We start from the raw sequence: 16,964 nt of genomic DNA, 5'->3' as shown, positions 1-16,964 counted from the left end.
ATCGGTGCTAGGGGCCAAATTAAGAGGAAGGTCATGCAGCCCACGGCCTTGTGTAATGATGCATTTAATAAATCACAGGACCGATCCAGCGCTCATTTGTGGGGTCGCCCTCACGACTGATGGAGTCTTGTAAAGACAATGAGCACCGATCCCAGAGATCACCGATCATAGTCTGCAGCCTACGGATCGCTCCTGTAAAAGGTCCCTAGCATGGCTAAGGTTTTTTTATTTTTACATTAGAAGAGCACGCAGCATTTATTGGTCTCTCTCCATTGTGTAATAATAGTCATACATAATTGTAATTTCATATATTATAGCGGAAAATGGAAAAATTCAACGTTTCACCATTTTAAGCACCTAAAATATATTTTGTTATTTAGTTGTTTTTCGAACTTTTTTCTCCACATTTGGAAAATCTATAAGACTATAAGTGGTTCTGCAGAGGTTCCTACTATTTCTGCGTCACTCAGAGACTTTCTTATTCTAGAGGGGAAATAATTCATATTGATTAATAGAATGAAAAACATATTAATAAGAAAATCCCAGACGCTGCGCTCAGTCTCAGAGGTTTCCTATCTATCTAATAAAATCTGCTTTCAATGCCGTGATTGTTCTTATAGCAAGAAGAGGGAGACTGGAGACGCCATGCACGTAGATGGTAGCTTCCAGATCACACTTCTATCTTACAGAGTTTGTGGTAGATGAAATGTCCTCCACACTGGAGGGGTCAGGGGTCAGAAGAATTTGTCACCATCATCTCTAGCTATTTCCACCTTGCTGGTTATTGTACTGGTTGTACTGGTGGGATTATAGGATAGAATTGTGGTTTATATTAAACCTTATTAACTCTGTCAGGATAGGTTCACATTGTGCTTTTGCATTCTGTTGCATCCTCTTTCCTGTTTTTTTGTCTGTTTGGATGTAGATGAAGAAACGTTGAGCTATTGGATACAAAACTTGTGCAGATTCCATTTTCTGTCCTGTTTAACCCATTGGACAATTACATAGTTAATAAGGTTGAAAGAAGATAAGAGTCCATCAGGTTCAACCTAGAGAAAACCTACTGTGTTGATCCAGAGGAAGGCAAATACCCCTATGAGGCAGACAACAATTGCCCCATCACAGGGAGAAAACTCCTTCCCGACTCCAATGGCGATCAGAATAACCCCTGTGTCAGAGAGTTCCATAGCCTCACTGCTCTTACAGTAAAGAATATAGAGAGTTCCATAGTCTCACTGCTCTTACAGTAAAGAATATAGAGAGTTCCATAGTCTCACTGCTCTTACAGTAAAGAATCTGCATCTGTGCTGGTGGTGAAACCTTCTTTCCTTTAGACATAGAGGATGCCACTTGTCATAGTTACAGGCTTAGCAATAAGGAGATCACTACAAAGATATTGATATTTTTGTTTTTGTATTTTTTTTACTTTTTCCTCCTCACCTCCTACGACTCATACCTCATTTATTTTTCCATCTACTAAGCCACATCTGGGCTTTTTTTTATTTTATTCCATCCTATTGTACTTTGTAATTCCTCCTATCACTTTATCATGAAATGAATAGGAAAAGCAAACTAAATATTATTTGTGGAGTGAGATTAAAAAATAATAATAATAGAATTTGCAATTGCAGAGCTAGCATTTTGGGGTGTTTTCACACTGTGTGGTAAAACCGACAAGTTAGCTTTATCCTGTAGGTCAATACCATTACATTTCCACAGCTTTTTCAACTAATTTTAACCCCTTCCGGTCAGCCGTATGACTATATACTTTCCAACTGCAGATGCCCCGAGCAGTAGGAACATGTTTCTGGCGTGAAGGGGTTTTGAATACAGATGAGTGAACTTTCAGTACTAGAAAAGTGAAGTGTCTTAGAGCTCCATGCTGCTCTGCTCCAGGTGCTTCTCCCAGCTTCCCAGGACTGGATACAGCTTTTCCACGCAACTGAGGTTGGCAACTTGGAGAGAAACCTGGCTAATGGCTCTAAGGCAATATTGACAAGTATGGGGGGCAGGGGCCATACCCTTTCTAAGACAGGTGGTAGAAGGTGTTTAAGAGTTTAAGGTGTCCCTGTCCTTATAACTTTCAAAATCTAAATCAACAGTAGATGTGAAATAAAGCAAGTTTGCATTTACATTGTGTTTTTTTTTTTATCAGGGAAAACGCGGCACTTTGTTTTCTGACTTTTTTTTCCCAAAAAGAGTAAGCACAGGAAATTTCATGTTTCGCAGGTAATCTGAGCTAACAGAGAAGAAAGTCACGGGACTGATGGACACATAAAGCTGTGACATTGATCAGACTTCATGTGTATAGTCTCTTTTTTTTTTATCTAGCTCAAGACTAAACTAAAAAGCTTTGAGACTGGACCTGGATACAGTAAGTATAGCTGTTATATAGTTGTCTCAGGAGACTGGACCTGGAGACAGTAAGTATAGCTGTTATATAGCTGCCTTCAGGAGACTGGACCTGGATACAGTAAGTATAGCTGTTATATAGCAGCCATCAGGACACTGGACCTGGATACAGTAAGTATAGCTGTTATATAGCTGCCTTCAGGAGACGGGACCTGGATACAGTAAGTATAGCTGTTATATAGTTGTCTCAGGAGACTGGACCTGGATACAGTAAGTATAGCTGTTATATAGTTGTCGCAGGAGACTGGACCTGGAGACAGTAAGTATAGCTGTTATATAGCAGCCTCCAGGAGACTGGACCTTGAGACAGTAAGTATAGCTGTTATATAGCAGCCTTCAAGAGACTGGACCTGGATACAGTAAGTATAGCTGTTATATAGTTGTCTCAGGAGACTGGACCTGGATACAGTAAGTATAGCTGTTATATAGTTGTCTCAGGAGACTGGACCTGGAGACAGTAAGTATAGCTGTTATATAGCAGCCTTCAGGAGACTGGACCTGGATACAGTAAGTATAGCTGTTATATAGCAGCCTCCAGGAGACTGGACCTTGAGACAGTAAGTATAGCTGTTATATAGCAGCCTTCAGGAGACTGGACCTGGAGACAGTAAGTATAGCTGTTATATAGCTGCCTTCAGGAGACGGGACCTGGATACAGTAAGTATAGCTGTTATATAGCAGCCTTCAAGAGACTGGACCTGGATACAGTAAGTATAGCTGTTATATAGCAGCCTTCAGGAGACTGGACCTGGATACAGTAAGTATAGCTGTTATATAGCTGCCTTCAGGACACTGGACCTGGATACAGTAAGTATAGCTGTTATATAGCAGCCTTCAGGAGACGGGACCTGGATACAGTAAGTATAGCTGTTATATAGCTGCCTTCAGGAGACTGGACCTGGATACAGTAAGTATAGCTGTTATATAGCAGCCTTCAGGAGACTGGACCTGGATACAGTAAGTATAGCTGTTATATAGCAGCCTTCAGGAGACTGGACCTGGATACAGTAAGTATAGCTGTTATATAGCTGCCTTCAAGAGACTGGACCTGTATACAGTAAGTATAGCTGTTATGTAGCTGCCTTTAGGAGACTGGACCTGGATACACTAACTACAGCTGGTATATAGCAGGAGACTGGACCTGGATACAGTAAGTATAGCTGTTATATAGCTGCCTTTAGGAGACTGAACCTGTATACAGTAAGTATAGCTGTTCTATAGCTACCTTCAGGAGTCTGGACCTGGATACAGTAAGTATAGCTGTTCTATAGCTACCTTCAGGAGTCTGGACCTGGATACAGTAAGTATAGCTGTTATATAGCTGCCTTCAGGAGAATGGACCTGGATACAGTAAGTATAGCTGTTATATAGCTGCCTTTAGGAGACTGGACCTGGATACACTAAGTACAGCTGGTATATAGCAGGAGACTGGACCTGGATACACTAAGTACAGCTGGTATATAGCAGGAGACTGGACCTGGATACACTAAGTACAGCTGGTATATAGCAGGAGACTGGACCTGGATACAGTAAGTATAGCTGTTATATAGCAGCCTGCAGGAGACTGGACCTGGATACAGTAATTGTAGCTGTTATATAGCTGCGTTCAGGAGATGGGAGCTGGATATAGTAAGTATAGCTGTTATATAGAGACTGGACCTGGATAGTATAGCCTTGTTTTACAACATAAAAAAATAATCATATTTACTGTTGATTTAGACTTTGAGGTTATAACGACAGGGACACTTTAAAGTTGCTTTAGCTTGGTTCTTAGAGCACCTGAAATACTGACTGCATCCAGCTCTGATCCAAGCCCTAATCTAAAGTCAATAAAGCTGGAAGTTCTTCAGCTAGTTCCTGCAGTGAACCTCCCCAGTAGTCTCCTGGCAGCCATGGTGTACTCACCATGATCAGGCTATCAAGAGTTTATAGCAACATGAACCAACAATGTGGGTCAGAAATAGCATGGGTGCTGAAGGGTTAACTATAGGTGGAGCTTTACCTTGGATACTTCGTGCTCAGACCTCTGTGGAGGTGGAGGAGGAGACTCCTAGGATCAGATCAGGGGGATCTCAGGTAGTGAGGCTGATTTGGGGAGTGAATCCTTCCCATATGACCGCAACTTCGGACAACAATGCATCAGTAATTGCAGAACACTTATTATATCTACACTATATAGGATCAGAGGTGTGTACAGAAGATGTGGACGGCGCCGCGGCCAGTGATTGGCTGAGCAGGTTCTTACTCTCCATACAAGAATGACAGCCTACTTAGCCAATCCCTGGCCTCAGCGCTGACCCATCTCAGAGATTGGCTGAATGGTCTGGATACACCAGAGACCCGGAGGAGGACACCGAGAGAGGGCAGACTTAATCAGTCATTGGCTGAGTGGGACTTTGGCCACTACTGGGGACATTGGAGAAGGGGGACACTGGGGGAGCATGGGCAGGTAAGTATGGATGAGCGAACTTTGTGAACCGCCCTAAAACAGCAAAATTTCTGCTATGATTGAGCTGTTTAATTTGGTTGGTTTAAAGTTCAGTTTGATCAATTAAATGCCAAAAATTTGCTAACATGCAGAACCAAATTTTTGAAAAGTTTGCTCATCTCTTATCTGAATTCTTCTGCAGAGTTTGGCACCTTATCCAAGAATTCTAAGGTAAGATGGTTAAAGGTGTCCTATTCCACATCCAATTGGTAATTTCTTGTACTTTATAATTTGTTTTTATTTTATTCCTTTTAGAACACTGTTTTATTTCGATCCTCTGTGTGTCTTCTAGGCTGAGAACCTTCAAAGTAAATATCATGTCTCTTATTTTGGAAACCAAACCTTGGCCGATGAGCTTTTCTTCACTGCTTATCCTCGAAGCCTGGGGAAGGGGATATTTATGTTCATTGGTTTTCTAGTTATGTTCATACTGAGCATGTTGGGGAACGGTCTCCTGATCTGCACTGTTATCCTCAGTCCTCAGTTACACACGGCCATGTATTTTTTCCTCTGTAATTTGGCTTTTATTGACTTGTTCTCTTCATTCAGTTCTCTTCCAAACATTTTATTTTTTGTTTTTTCGGAAAGAAGAAGAATTTCTGTCGCTGGTTGCCTGACACAGATGTACTTTGGTTTGATTTTAGGAGGCACGGAGTGTGTGTTACTGGGGGTGATGGCCTATGACCGGTATATTGCCATATCCTTCCCCCTACATTACACCACCATTATGAGCTGGAGGAGGTGTAAATACCTTATGGTCATTATATGGTCAGGAAATATAATATTAGTTATAACTCCATCTATATTAAAGCCTTATGTGTTCTGTAGGGGTAACAAGGTGGACCACTTCATTTGTGATAGTTTACTGATTGTAGAGCTGGTGTGCGGAGACGTCCCCTTCTATAAACTAACTATGTTCATTGGCAGTGTACTCTTTGTGTTCCTGCCATTCGTTCTCATTGTGGTCTCTTATCTTTGTATCATTATATCAATGTTAAAAATCAGCTCAGCAGATGGCCGATCAAAGGCGTTTTCTACCTGCTCCTCCCACCTGACGGTTGTTTTTATGCTTTATGGAACAAATATGACCGCGTACATGGGACAAGGAAAAAATAACCTAGCAAATATAAAATATATTTCTATAGTTTATGGGTCTGTTATACCCGTATTGAATCCTTTCATATACAGCCTGAGGAATAATGATGTGAAAAGAGAATTTCTAAAAATGTTGACCAGATGTTCAGTATCAGATCCTCTATAATGGCTTCAGCCAGAACCCTTATGATGTGTTTACACAGACAGATTTATCTGACAGATTAGAGAGAAGATCAATATTTTGACATCAGCGGTGTCTTAAGATGAAAGGCTTTTAAAGAGGATGTACCTGACACAGGTACGTCCTCTTTAACCTGACACATGGATAGAACGGCGCCGTCACAGGCAAGCCGGTGCCGCGGTCCGTTTCTTGATCCGCGGCCTGGTTCCCGTGTACGGCGCTGTTCTATCCACGGTTACCGACCGGTGTTCAAGCACTGGAGGCGGGCCGGACCGACCCCAGTGGGAGGGAATTCCCTTCCCTCTATGACGTGGCTCCATTGATTCTAACGGAGCCACGTCATAGAGGGGAGGGAATTCCCTCCCACTGGGGTCGGGCCGGCCCGCCTCCAGTGCTTCAGCACCGGCCGGTAACCGTGGATAGAATGGCGCTATACACTGGAAGGGACCGCGGCCCCGGCTTGCCCGTGACGGCGCTGTTCTATCCATGGTACATCCTCTTTAACTCCAGACTACATGTAACCCTAGGTTTCTATTCATTTCTTCTGTCCAAGTGAATGAGGTTATCTGAATCCACCAAGATTACTGTTTCTTTAACCCCTTTAAGACCAGGTACAATTTGGCTCTATATGGGTCATCCGACAAAACGTATACTGCTAAATTATGTTATTTTACTTCTATATTATTTTATTCCTTCTATCTTCTTGTGAAGCAAACTTTCTGTCTTGTTATCTTCAACTAAATGTCCTGATTTCTCCCGAGTACGTAAAAACCCCGTAGGTGGACATAAAGTTCCATCCAGTGACTAGAGATGAGCGAACCGGTTCGGCCGGTATGGGATCCGGTTCGGATTTTTCCAAAAATCCAAGTCCGATCAGATTTGGATTTTTGGAAATCCGCTCAGATTTTTTTTTTATTGCTTTCTAAAATGGCAGCCGCCATTCTAGAAAGCAGGAAGGGTTCAGGGCGGGAAAAGCGCTTTCCCATGATGCCCGGAACACATCCAATCAGCAGGGATCTTGCACTAGCCCACCCCCTGTGTGACGTCGGTATTGCTTTAAGAGGAGTGGTCACATGACCACACCACGCAGTCTGCACAAAGAGAGGAAGGAGGTTGTTACTGGCTGCAGTGCACACAGCTCGGGATTATCAAAACGCTGCTGCTGCTGTTGTGTACTACAGACTACTGAGAAGATATTATAGGAAAGGAAAGATTAGGAAAGCGGAGAGGAGAAACATCTAGTGATTGAGAGAGAAATATAGAGAGGGAGAAAGATAGATAGATTAGGCATGAGACAGCAAAGGGTGCACTAAACAAAAATGTGCAGTACAGATATACAAGTCCTATTCTTCTCATAGTGTGTATATCACATCCGTCTTATCCTGACAAACAAAAATACCTGGTTCAGGTGTATAGCATAAAAGTTTTTAAAAAAGTGCGCTATATATATATATATATATATATATATATATATATATATATATATATATATATATATATATATATATATATATATATACACTCACCGGCCACTTTATTAGGTACACCTGTCCAACTGCACGTTACCACTTAATTTCTAATCAGCCAATCACATGGCGGCAACTCAGTGCATTTAGGCATGTAGACATGGTCAAGACAATCTCCTGCAGTTCACACCGAGCATCAGTATGGGGAAGAAAGGTGATTTGGTGCCTTTGAACGTGGCATTGTTGTTGGTGCCAGAAGGGCTGGTCTGAGTATTTCAGAAACTGCTGATCTACTGGGATTTTCCCGCACAACCATCTCTAGGGTTTACAGAGAATGGTCCAAAAAAGAAAAAACATCCAGTGAGCGGCAGTTCTGTGGGCGGAAATGCCTTGTTGATGCCAGAGGTCAGAGGAGAATGGGCAGACTGGTTGGAGCTGATAGAAAGGCAACAGCGACTCAAATAGCCAACCGTTACAACCAAGGTAGGCAGAAGAGCATCTCTGAACGCCCAGTACGGCCAACTCTGAGGCAGATGGGCTACAGCAGCAGAAGACCACACCGGGTGCCACTCCGCTCAGCTAAGAACAGGAAACTGAGGCTACAATTTGCACAAGCTCATCGAAATTGGACAGTAAAAGATTGGAAAAACGTTGCCTGGTCTGATGAGTCTCGATTTCTGCTGCGACATTCGGATGGTAGGGTCAGAATTTGGCGTCAACAACATGAAAGCATGGATCCATCCTGCCTTGTATCAACGGTTCAGGGTGGTGGTGGTGGTGTCATGGTGTGGGGAATATTTTCTTGGCACTCTTTGGGCCCCTTGGTACCAATTGAGCATGGTTGCAACGCCACAGCCTACCTGAGTATTGTTGCTGACCATGTCCATCCCTTTATGACCACAATGGACCCAACATCTGATGGCTACTTTCAGCAGGATAATGCGCCATGTCATAAAGCTAGAATCATCTCAGACTGGTTTCTTGAACATGACAATGAGGTCACTGTACTCCAATGGCCTCCACAGTCACCAGATCTCAGTCCAATAGAGCATCTTTGGGATGTGGTGGAACGGGAGATTGGCATCATGGATGTGCAGCCAACAAACACAGACAATGACGCACATATACACACACAGAGGCACCATTAACATATATACAGATACGCCACTCACATACACACATATATACGCTGTAATGTGATTACACTAGTGCTGATGTATACACCATGAATAGAGCCCAGCATTAATAGAAGCTGCTGCAGAACATCTTTGTGAGCAAACCTGTCAATCACTTGAGACACAACTGACATACATAAACACACACATATACACCACTGCTACAGACACTGCTGACATACACACACACACACACACATATATAGCCACAGATACATACACATACTGACATATAAATATATACACAGATACTTATATACACATACTGACATATACATATACCCACTGATACATATATACACTCACTGACACACATACACAGCACTTACAGCTCCCAGGCTTCCCCCTCCTCCTCCTGTAGCCCGGGCTGATCTTCATATAGAAGTATTGAGGACCTTTGGGTCATGTGACCCAAAGGTCCTTAATCCCTCTCCTGTGCCGCCTGGCAGGTCCTGCTCCTCTGTTCAGCCCGCACACCCGACACTACAGTGAGGGGGCTGAACAGTGCAGTGGGGGTCCCTCTTCCTCTCTGGACCCCTGGGGGAGCGGGTACCTACCATGAGGGCAGGGCAGGCTTCCTCGGGCCCCCTTCCTGCAGGGGCCCCATAGCAGTCGCCATAGCTGTAGCTACGCCACTGGCCTGTCGGTACTAGACTCTACACCTTGCCTGTGTGGCAGTTTTTTAAAAAGTGCCCGGAGGATACCTATGTGGTCATCTGTCACCTGTGCGACAGGTGCATTAAAAGAGGCAAGAGTTGCCATCCTGGCACCAGCCCCATGGCTGCCCATATGAAGCGCCACCACCTTTCTGCCAGGGAGAAACGGGGTGATAGTGGGTCACAACAGGCCCAGGCAGAGCCACGGTCAACAGCAGCAGGAAGCAGCAGTAGTCAGGGGGGCCTTTCAAAGAGTCAGACCTCCTCTGTGGAAGGGAGTGTGGCTTCACTCCCTTCTTCGGCCGCTGGCTCCTGTGTTGCTAGCAGTAGGCAGCCTGGCAACATGGAGTCCCTATACCGAAGGCAGACATACACTACCGTTCAAAAGTTTGGGGTCACTCAAACAATTTTGTGTTTTCCATGAAAAGCCACACTTATTCACCACCATACGTTGTGAAATGAATAGAAAATAGAGACAAGACATTGACAAGGTTAGAAATAATGATTTGTATGTGAAATAACATTGTTCTTACATCACACTTTGCTTCCGTCCCAGAATCCTCCTTTTGCAGCAATTCCAGCATTGCACACCTTTGGCATTCTAGCTATTAATCTGTTGAGGTAAGCTGGAGAAATTGCCCCCCACGCTTCTAGAAGCAGCTCCCACAAGTTGGATTGGTTGGATGGGCACTTCTGGCGTACCATACGGTCAAGCTACTCCCACAACAGCTCAATGGGGTGGTGATCTGGTGACTGCGCTGGCCACTCCATTACCTATGATAGAATACCAGCTGCCGCTTCTGCTGGAAATAGTTCTTGCACAATTTTGAGGTGTGTTTAGGGTCATTGTCCTGTTGTAGGATGAAATTGGCTCCAATCAAGCGCTGTCCACTGGGTATGGCATGGCGTCTGGGCAAAATTGAGTGATAGTCTTCCTTATTCAGAATCCCTTTTACCCTGTACAAATCTCCCACCTTACCAGCACCAACCCCAGACCATCACATTACCTCCACCATGCTAACAGATGGCGTCAGGCATTCTTCCAGCATCTTTTCATTTGTTCTGCGTCTCACAAACCTTCTTCTTTGTGATCCAAACACCTCAAACTTGGATTCATCCGTCCATAACACTTTTTTCCAGTCTTCCTCTGCCCAATCTCTGTGTTCTTTTGCCCATCTTAATCTTTTTCTTTTATTGGCCAGTCTCAGATATGGCTTTTTCTTTGCCACTCTGCCCTGAAGCCCAAAATCCCGCAGCCGCCTCTTCACTGTAGATGGTGACACTGGTGTTTTGCGGGTACTATTTAATGAAGATGCCAGTTGGGGACCTGTAAGGCGTCTGTTTCTCAAACTAGAGACTCTAATGTGCTTATCTTCTTGCTTAGTTGTGCAACGCGGCCTCCCACTTCTTTTTCTACTCTGGTTAGAGCCTGTTTGTGCTGTCCTCTGAAGGGAGTAGTACACCGTTGTAGGAAATCTTCAATTTCTTTGCAATTTCTCGCATGGAATAGCCTTCATTTCTAAGAACAAGAATAGACTGTCGAGTTTCAGACGAGTTTCAGATAAAAGTTCTCTTTTTCTGGCCATTTTGAGCGTTTAATAAACCCCACAAATGTGATGCTCCAGAAAAGGTCAGTTTTGTAGCTTCTGTAACGAGCTAGACTGTTTTTAGATGTGTGAACATGATTGCACAAGGGTTTTCTAATCATCAATTAGCCTTCTGAGCCAATGAGCAAACACATTGTACCATTAGAAGACTGGAGTGATAGTTGCTGGAAATGGGTCTCTATACAACTATGTAGATATTGCACCAAAAACCAGACATTTGCAGCTAGAATAGTCATTTACCACATTATCAATGTATAGAGTGGGTTTGTTTAAAGTTAGGACTAGTTTAAAGTTATCTTCATTGAAAAGTACAGTGCTTTTCCTTCAAAAATAAGGACATTTCAGTGTGACCCCAAACTTTTGAACTGTAGTGTATGCATTCAGCAATCCCGCAGCAGTCAAGCTGAACGCCCACCTGGCCAAGTTGCTGGTGCTCCAGGCTCTGCCGTTTAAAGTGGTCGACTCGCCACCTTTCCGTGAACTGATGTCGTGTGCGGAGCCATGGTGAAAGGTGCCGAGTCGACACTACTTTTCCAACACAGCTATCCCGGCCATGTATAGCTATGTTCACGAAAAGGTTGCTGACTCGCTGAGCCACTCAGTGAGCAGAAATGTACATTTAACCACAAACATCTGGAGCTGTAATTATGGGCAAGGGCAGTATATGTCCATTACTGCTCAGTGGGTAAATGTAATATGGCTGGAAGACCCCCAGCAACTTGGCCAGGGAAGGGCGATGACACCATCCCATTGTCACAGCAGGGTTCCTGTGTCGTGGTCCTCCTCCATTTCCTCCAGTAGGTCCAAAACCTCCTCAACCGCCAGTGTTCCTCCCTGGTACCACTTGGGTGTAGCACGGAGGTGTCACGCTGTGCTACACCTAGCCTGCCTGGGTGAAAGGAGACACACAGGGGAAGAGCTGCACCGCCTGCTCGAGACGGAAATCCTCTCGTGGCTGACTCCGTGCCATCTTAAAGTTGGGACGGTGGTGAGTGACAATGGGAGCAACATTCTCTCTGCGCTGCGTCGAGGAGGTATGAGGCACGCCCCGTGTATGGCACATGTTTTAAACCTAATAGTTACACACTTTCTTAAGTCTTCATCCCATTTACAGACTGTGCTGTCAATGGCTCGAAAGCTGTGTAACCATTTCAGCCATTCAAGTCGCTCTCACCACATCCTCCTTGACCTGCAGCGGAGGAATGGTCTTTCCAACCATCGTCTTATTTGCGATGTAGCCACGCGGTGGAACTCCCCCCTCCACTCCCCCCCTACGTTGGACTGGCTCTATGAGCAGAGGAAGGCCTTGACTGATTTCCTCTTGATGCAGGCGGACACGGTAACTCCCCTGTGTAACCTGGAGCTTGGGCAGTTGCAGCTCATGCGTGACACCTGCCACTTGCTACGACCCATTGAGGAGACCACCTTTCTGGTCAGTGGGCAAGACAAAGGACTGAGCGCCATCATACCCATGCTTCATTTACTGGAGACAATGCTTATGCGACTCAGTGGCGAGGGGGAAGAGGTCTTGCCACTGTCGCAGCCTGGGTTGCTGGTGGAAGGCTTGGCGGATGTGGAGGAAGAGGAAGTTGAGGAGGAGGAGGACCTGAACGCACAGGAACTCTTAGGGGAGACGAGTGGAGGAGAAGCAGATGAGCCTTCCTGCATGACCAGAGGGGGGCCAGAAGAGGGTATGCAGGGCTATGAGGAGGATGAGGATGATGAAGGCAGTACCCTTTGGCAGTATGCTGTGGAGACGGAGGCGGGGACTCCTTCCCACTCTCTGGTGGAAATGGCTAAGCGCATGTTGATATGCTTTCCAACTGTTGATATGCTTTCCCCATCGCCCCCCCACGCTTGCAAAGAATTCGTCAACGGGATGAGTTCTGGCTGGCCACACTACTGGACCCACGGTATTGCAACAAGCTGCGTGAATTCATTCAATCTTCACGGGAGGAAAAAATTTATTATTATAGAAAGGTGCTGGGTGCACAGTTAGTGGCAGCCTTCGGAACACGGCGCTCTCATACACGCCATTCCCACCAGGGCCACACCAGCAGCGCTGCCTCCTCCACATCCTCCTCTAGCAGCTTGGGTGGCATGAGCAGTGGCACCAGTCTGAGCCTGATGTCCATGATGCACGCTTTCATGCAGCCACAGGCCAGGGTAACAGGAGCACCCGCACAGCAGCAGGACATGGTCGAACACCTCAAACAGCAAGTCCAGGTGTTTTTGGACTCTACATTGCCACCTAACGTGTCGGAACCCCTGGACTACTGGGTGGGAAAATTAGATGTCTGGTCACAACTCGCTGAATTTCCTTTGGACATACTGTACTCTCCTGTCCGGCCAGCAGCGTGTCATCCGAGCGAGTTTTCAGCGCAGCAGGTCATATTGTCAGTCCCAGGAGAACCAGATTGTCCTGTGATAGTGTGGAGGGTCTTACTTTCATCAAAATGAACGCCACATGGATAGATAAGGACTTTGTGATACCTGCTCCTGATACCACAGAGTAGGATTTGGTCCTGTTGTCACCAAGATGTAGGACCTTTTCTGCTTCTATTATAGCCAATATGTGAACTAGACCTTACTGATCATTCCACCATTCCTGCTGCCCTGCTACCTCTCTCCTGTCCATGGACCTCATTTTTCTGCTTCTGCTGCCCATGTCACCCCATTACAACTGCTACTCCTGCCCTGGCCTCCATGTTGACTACTGCCGCTCCTGCCCTGGCCTCCATCTTGGCTACTGCTGGGCCTTCACTGGCCTACATATTGGCTACTGCTGGGTCTTCACTGGCCTCTATGTTCGCTACTGCTGTGCCTTAACTGGCATCCATGTTGACTACTGCTGTGCCTTAACTGGCATCCATATTGGCTACTGCTGGGTCTTCACTGGCCTCCATATTGGCTAATGCTGGGCCTTCACTGGCCTCCATCTTGACTACTGCTGTGCCTGCCATTGCCTCCATGTTGGCTACTGCTGTGCCTTAACTGGCATCCAGGTTGACTACTGGTGTGCCTGCCCTTGCCTCCATGTTGACTACTGCTGCTCCTGTACTGGCCTCCATGTTGACTATTACTGCTCCTGCCTTACCTCCATGTTGGTTACTGTTGCTCCTGCCTGGCCTCCATGTTGACTACTGCTGCTCCTGCCTGGCCTCCATGTTGACTACTGCTGCTCCTGCCTGGCCTCCATGTTGGCTACTGCTGCTCCGGTACTGGCCTCAAATGACTATTGCTGGACCTCCACTGGCCTCCAATGACTACTGTTGCTCCTTCACTGCATTTGTGACCTTTTTCCTGCATAGACCCTGTAATATTTAAGTCTAAAAAAAAATATTGACTTTGAGATATCGAAAAGATAATGATGTTACTGACATGTAGAGCCCTAAATTCAACCAAATACACTACCCCCGTATCATATAGATGCTTTAAACTATGAAATCCGAAGAAATCCGAAATTCTGTCGACCCGAACTTTCGGTTCGGTCGGCACAAACTTTTGAAAAGTTCGCTCATCTCTACCAGTCACACAGGAGGCCTCCAAGGGAAAGACGTGCCATTTAGCTTTTAGTGACTGGCTTTGGCTGGAATGGATGTTGAGGGCCATTTTTCTAAAGTCATTGTGCTGCCAAGACAAAGAAGACCTCTCACAAGTGACCCCAGAAACAAAAGCCCTTAGGGATTGTAAGGAGGGTTTGGTGAGCATTTGGACCCCACAGGTGTTTTGAAGTTTTTGTGAACAATGGGCCATAAAAATTATATAAAATATAATAAAGCCTCATTTTTTCATTTTCACAAGACGTTAAAATAAAAAAAAGTCTACAGCGTTCCCTTCAGAGTACAGAAATACCCTATATATGTACATAACATGCCATGTAGGGACAAGGCCAGCCTCAAAAGGGAATGAGCTCAAATTAGCTTTTAGTGACCGGATTTGGCAGGAATGGATGTTAAGGACCATGTTTGTAAAGCCCTCATGCTGGCAAGTCAGCTGAACTCTCCCACTATTGACCCCTCCCAGAGAATATCCTATAGGTGGACATAAATTCCATGCGGAGGAAAGGCTGGCCTCCAAAGGGAAGGAGCGCCATTTGGATTTAGGAGACTGGATTTGGCTGGAATGGATGTCAAGGGCCATGTCGCATTTACAAAACTTTCATACTGCCAAGCCCGTAGAAACCCATCACAAGTGACCCCAATTCATGAACTACACCCCTCAAGGAATGTAACAAGTGGGGTAGTAAGCATTTTAATCCCACAGGTGTTTCACAGATACACACAGTGGTCTTAAAATTATTCATTTTCACAGAAGGATAAAAGAGAAAGAAAGAAAACGTGGAGCAATTTCTCCCAAGTATGGAAATACCCCGTATGTGGACAAAAAGTGCTGGCACAAGGCCGATCTCCAAAGGGCTTTTAATCATTATATGTGGGTGGACTGAATGTCCAGGGCCATGTTGCACAAATGATATGGGAGATCATGTTGGAAATAGAAATAATAAGGAAAGACATGCTAAAGACCAAGAATGAGATTGTGAGCCATACTGGGCCCAGTAATTAGATGCAAAGTCATGTTGGGGAATGAGATGGGAGCCATGCTGTGGGCTAGGAGTAAGATGGGGAGCCATGCTGTGGGCTAGGAATGAGATGGGGAGCCATGCTGTGGGCTAGGAGTAAGATGGGGAGCCATGCTGTGGGCTAGGAGTAAGATGGGGAGCCATGCTGTGGGCTAGGAATGAGATGGGAGCCATGCTGTGGGCTAGGAATGAGATGGGAGCTATGCTGTGGGCTAGGAATAAGATGGGAGCTATGCTGTGGGCTAGGAATGAGATGGGGAGCCATGCTGTGGGCTAGGAATGAGATGGGAGCCATGCTGTGGGCTAGGAATGAGATGAGGAGACATGCTGTGGGCTAGGAATGAGATGGGAGCCATGCTCTGGGCTAGGAATGAGATGGGGAGCAATGCTTTGGGCTAGGAATGAGTTGGGAATCGGTGCTAGGGGCCAAATTAAGAGGAAGGTCATGCAGCCCACGGCCTTGTGTAATGATGCATTTAATAAATCACAGGACCGATCCAGCGCTCATTTGTGGGGTCGCCCTCACGACTGATGGAGTCTTGTAAAGACAATGAGCACCGATCCCAGAGATCACCGATCATAGTCTGCAGCCTACGGATCGCTCCTGTAAAAGGTCCCTAGCATGGCTAAGGTTTTTTTATTTTTACATTAGAAGAGCACGCAGCATTTATTGGTCTCTCTCCATTGTGTAATAATAGTCATACATAATTGTAATTTCATATATTATAGCGGAAAATGGAAAAATTCAACGTTTCACCATTTTAAGCACCTAAAATATATTTTGTTATTTAGTTGTTTTTCGAACTTTTTTCTCCACATTTGGAAAATCTATAAGACTATAAGTGGTTCTGCAGAGGTTCCTACTATTTCTGCGTCACTCAGAGACTTTCTTATTCTAGAGGGGAAATAATTCATATTGATTAATAGAATGAAAAACATATTAATAAGAAAATCCCAGACGCTGCGCTCAGTCTCAGAGGTTTCCTATCTATCTAATAAAATCTGCTTTCAATGCCGTGATTGTTCTTATAGCAAGAAGAGGGAGACTGGAGATGCCATGCACGTAGATGGTAGCTTCCAGATCACACTTCTATCTTACAGAGTTTGTGGTAGATGAAATGTCCTCCACACTGGAGGGGTCAGGGGTCAGAAGAATTTGTCACCATCATCTCTAGCTATTTCCACCTTGCTGGTTATTGTACTGGTTGTACTGGTGGCAGTAGCGTAATTTGGTGGGGGCAGAGGGGGCGGTCGCTCCCGGGCCCACACAGGCAGGGGGCCCACTGATGATTTCGCCAGTTA

Source organism: Dendropsophus ebraccatus, chromosome 6 (genome assembly GCF_027789765.1).
Source record: "Dendropsophus ebraccatus isolate aDenEbr1 chromosome 6, aDenEbr1.pat, whole genome shotgun sequence".
Taxonomy (NCBI): domain Eukaryota; kingdom Metazoa; phylum Chordata; class Amphibia; order Anura; family Hylidae; genus Dendropsophus; species Dendropsophus ebraccatus.
The sequence above is the reverse complement of the archived record's forward strand: the minus strand, read 5'-3'. Positions refer to the sequence as shown.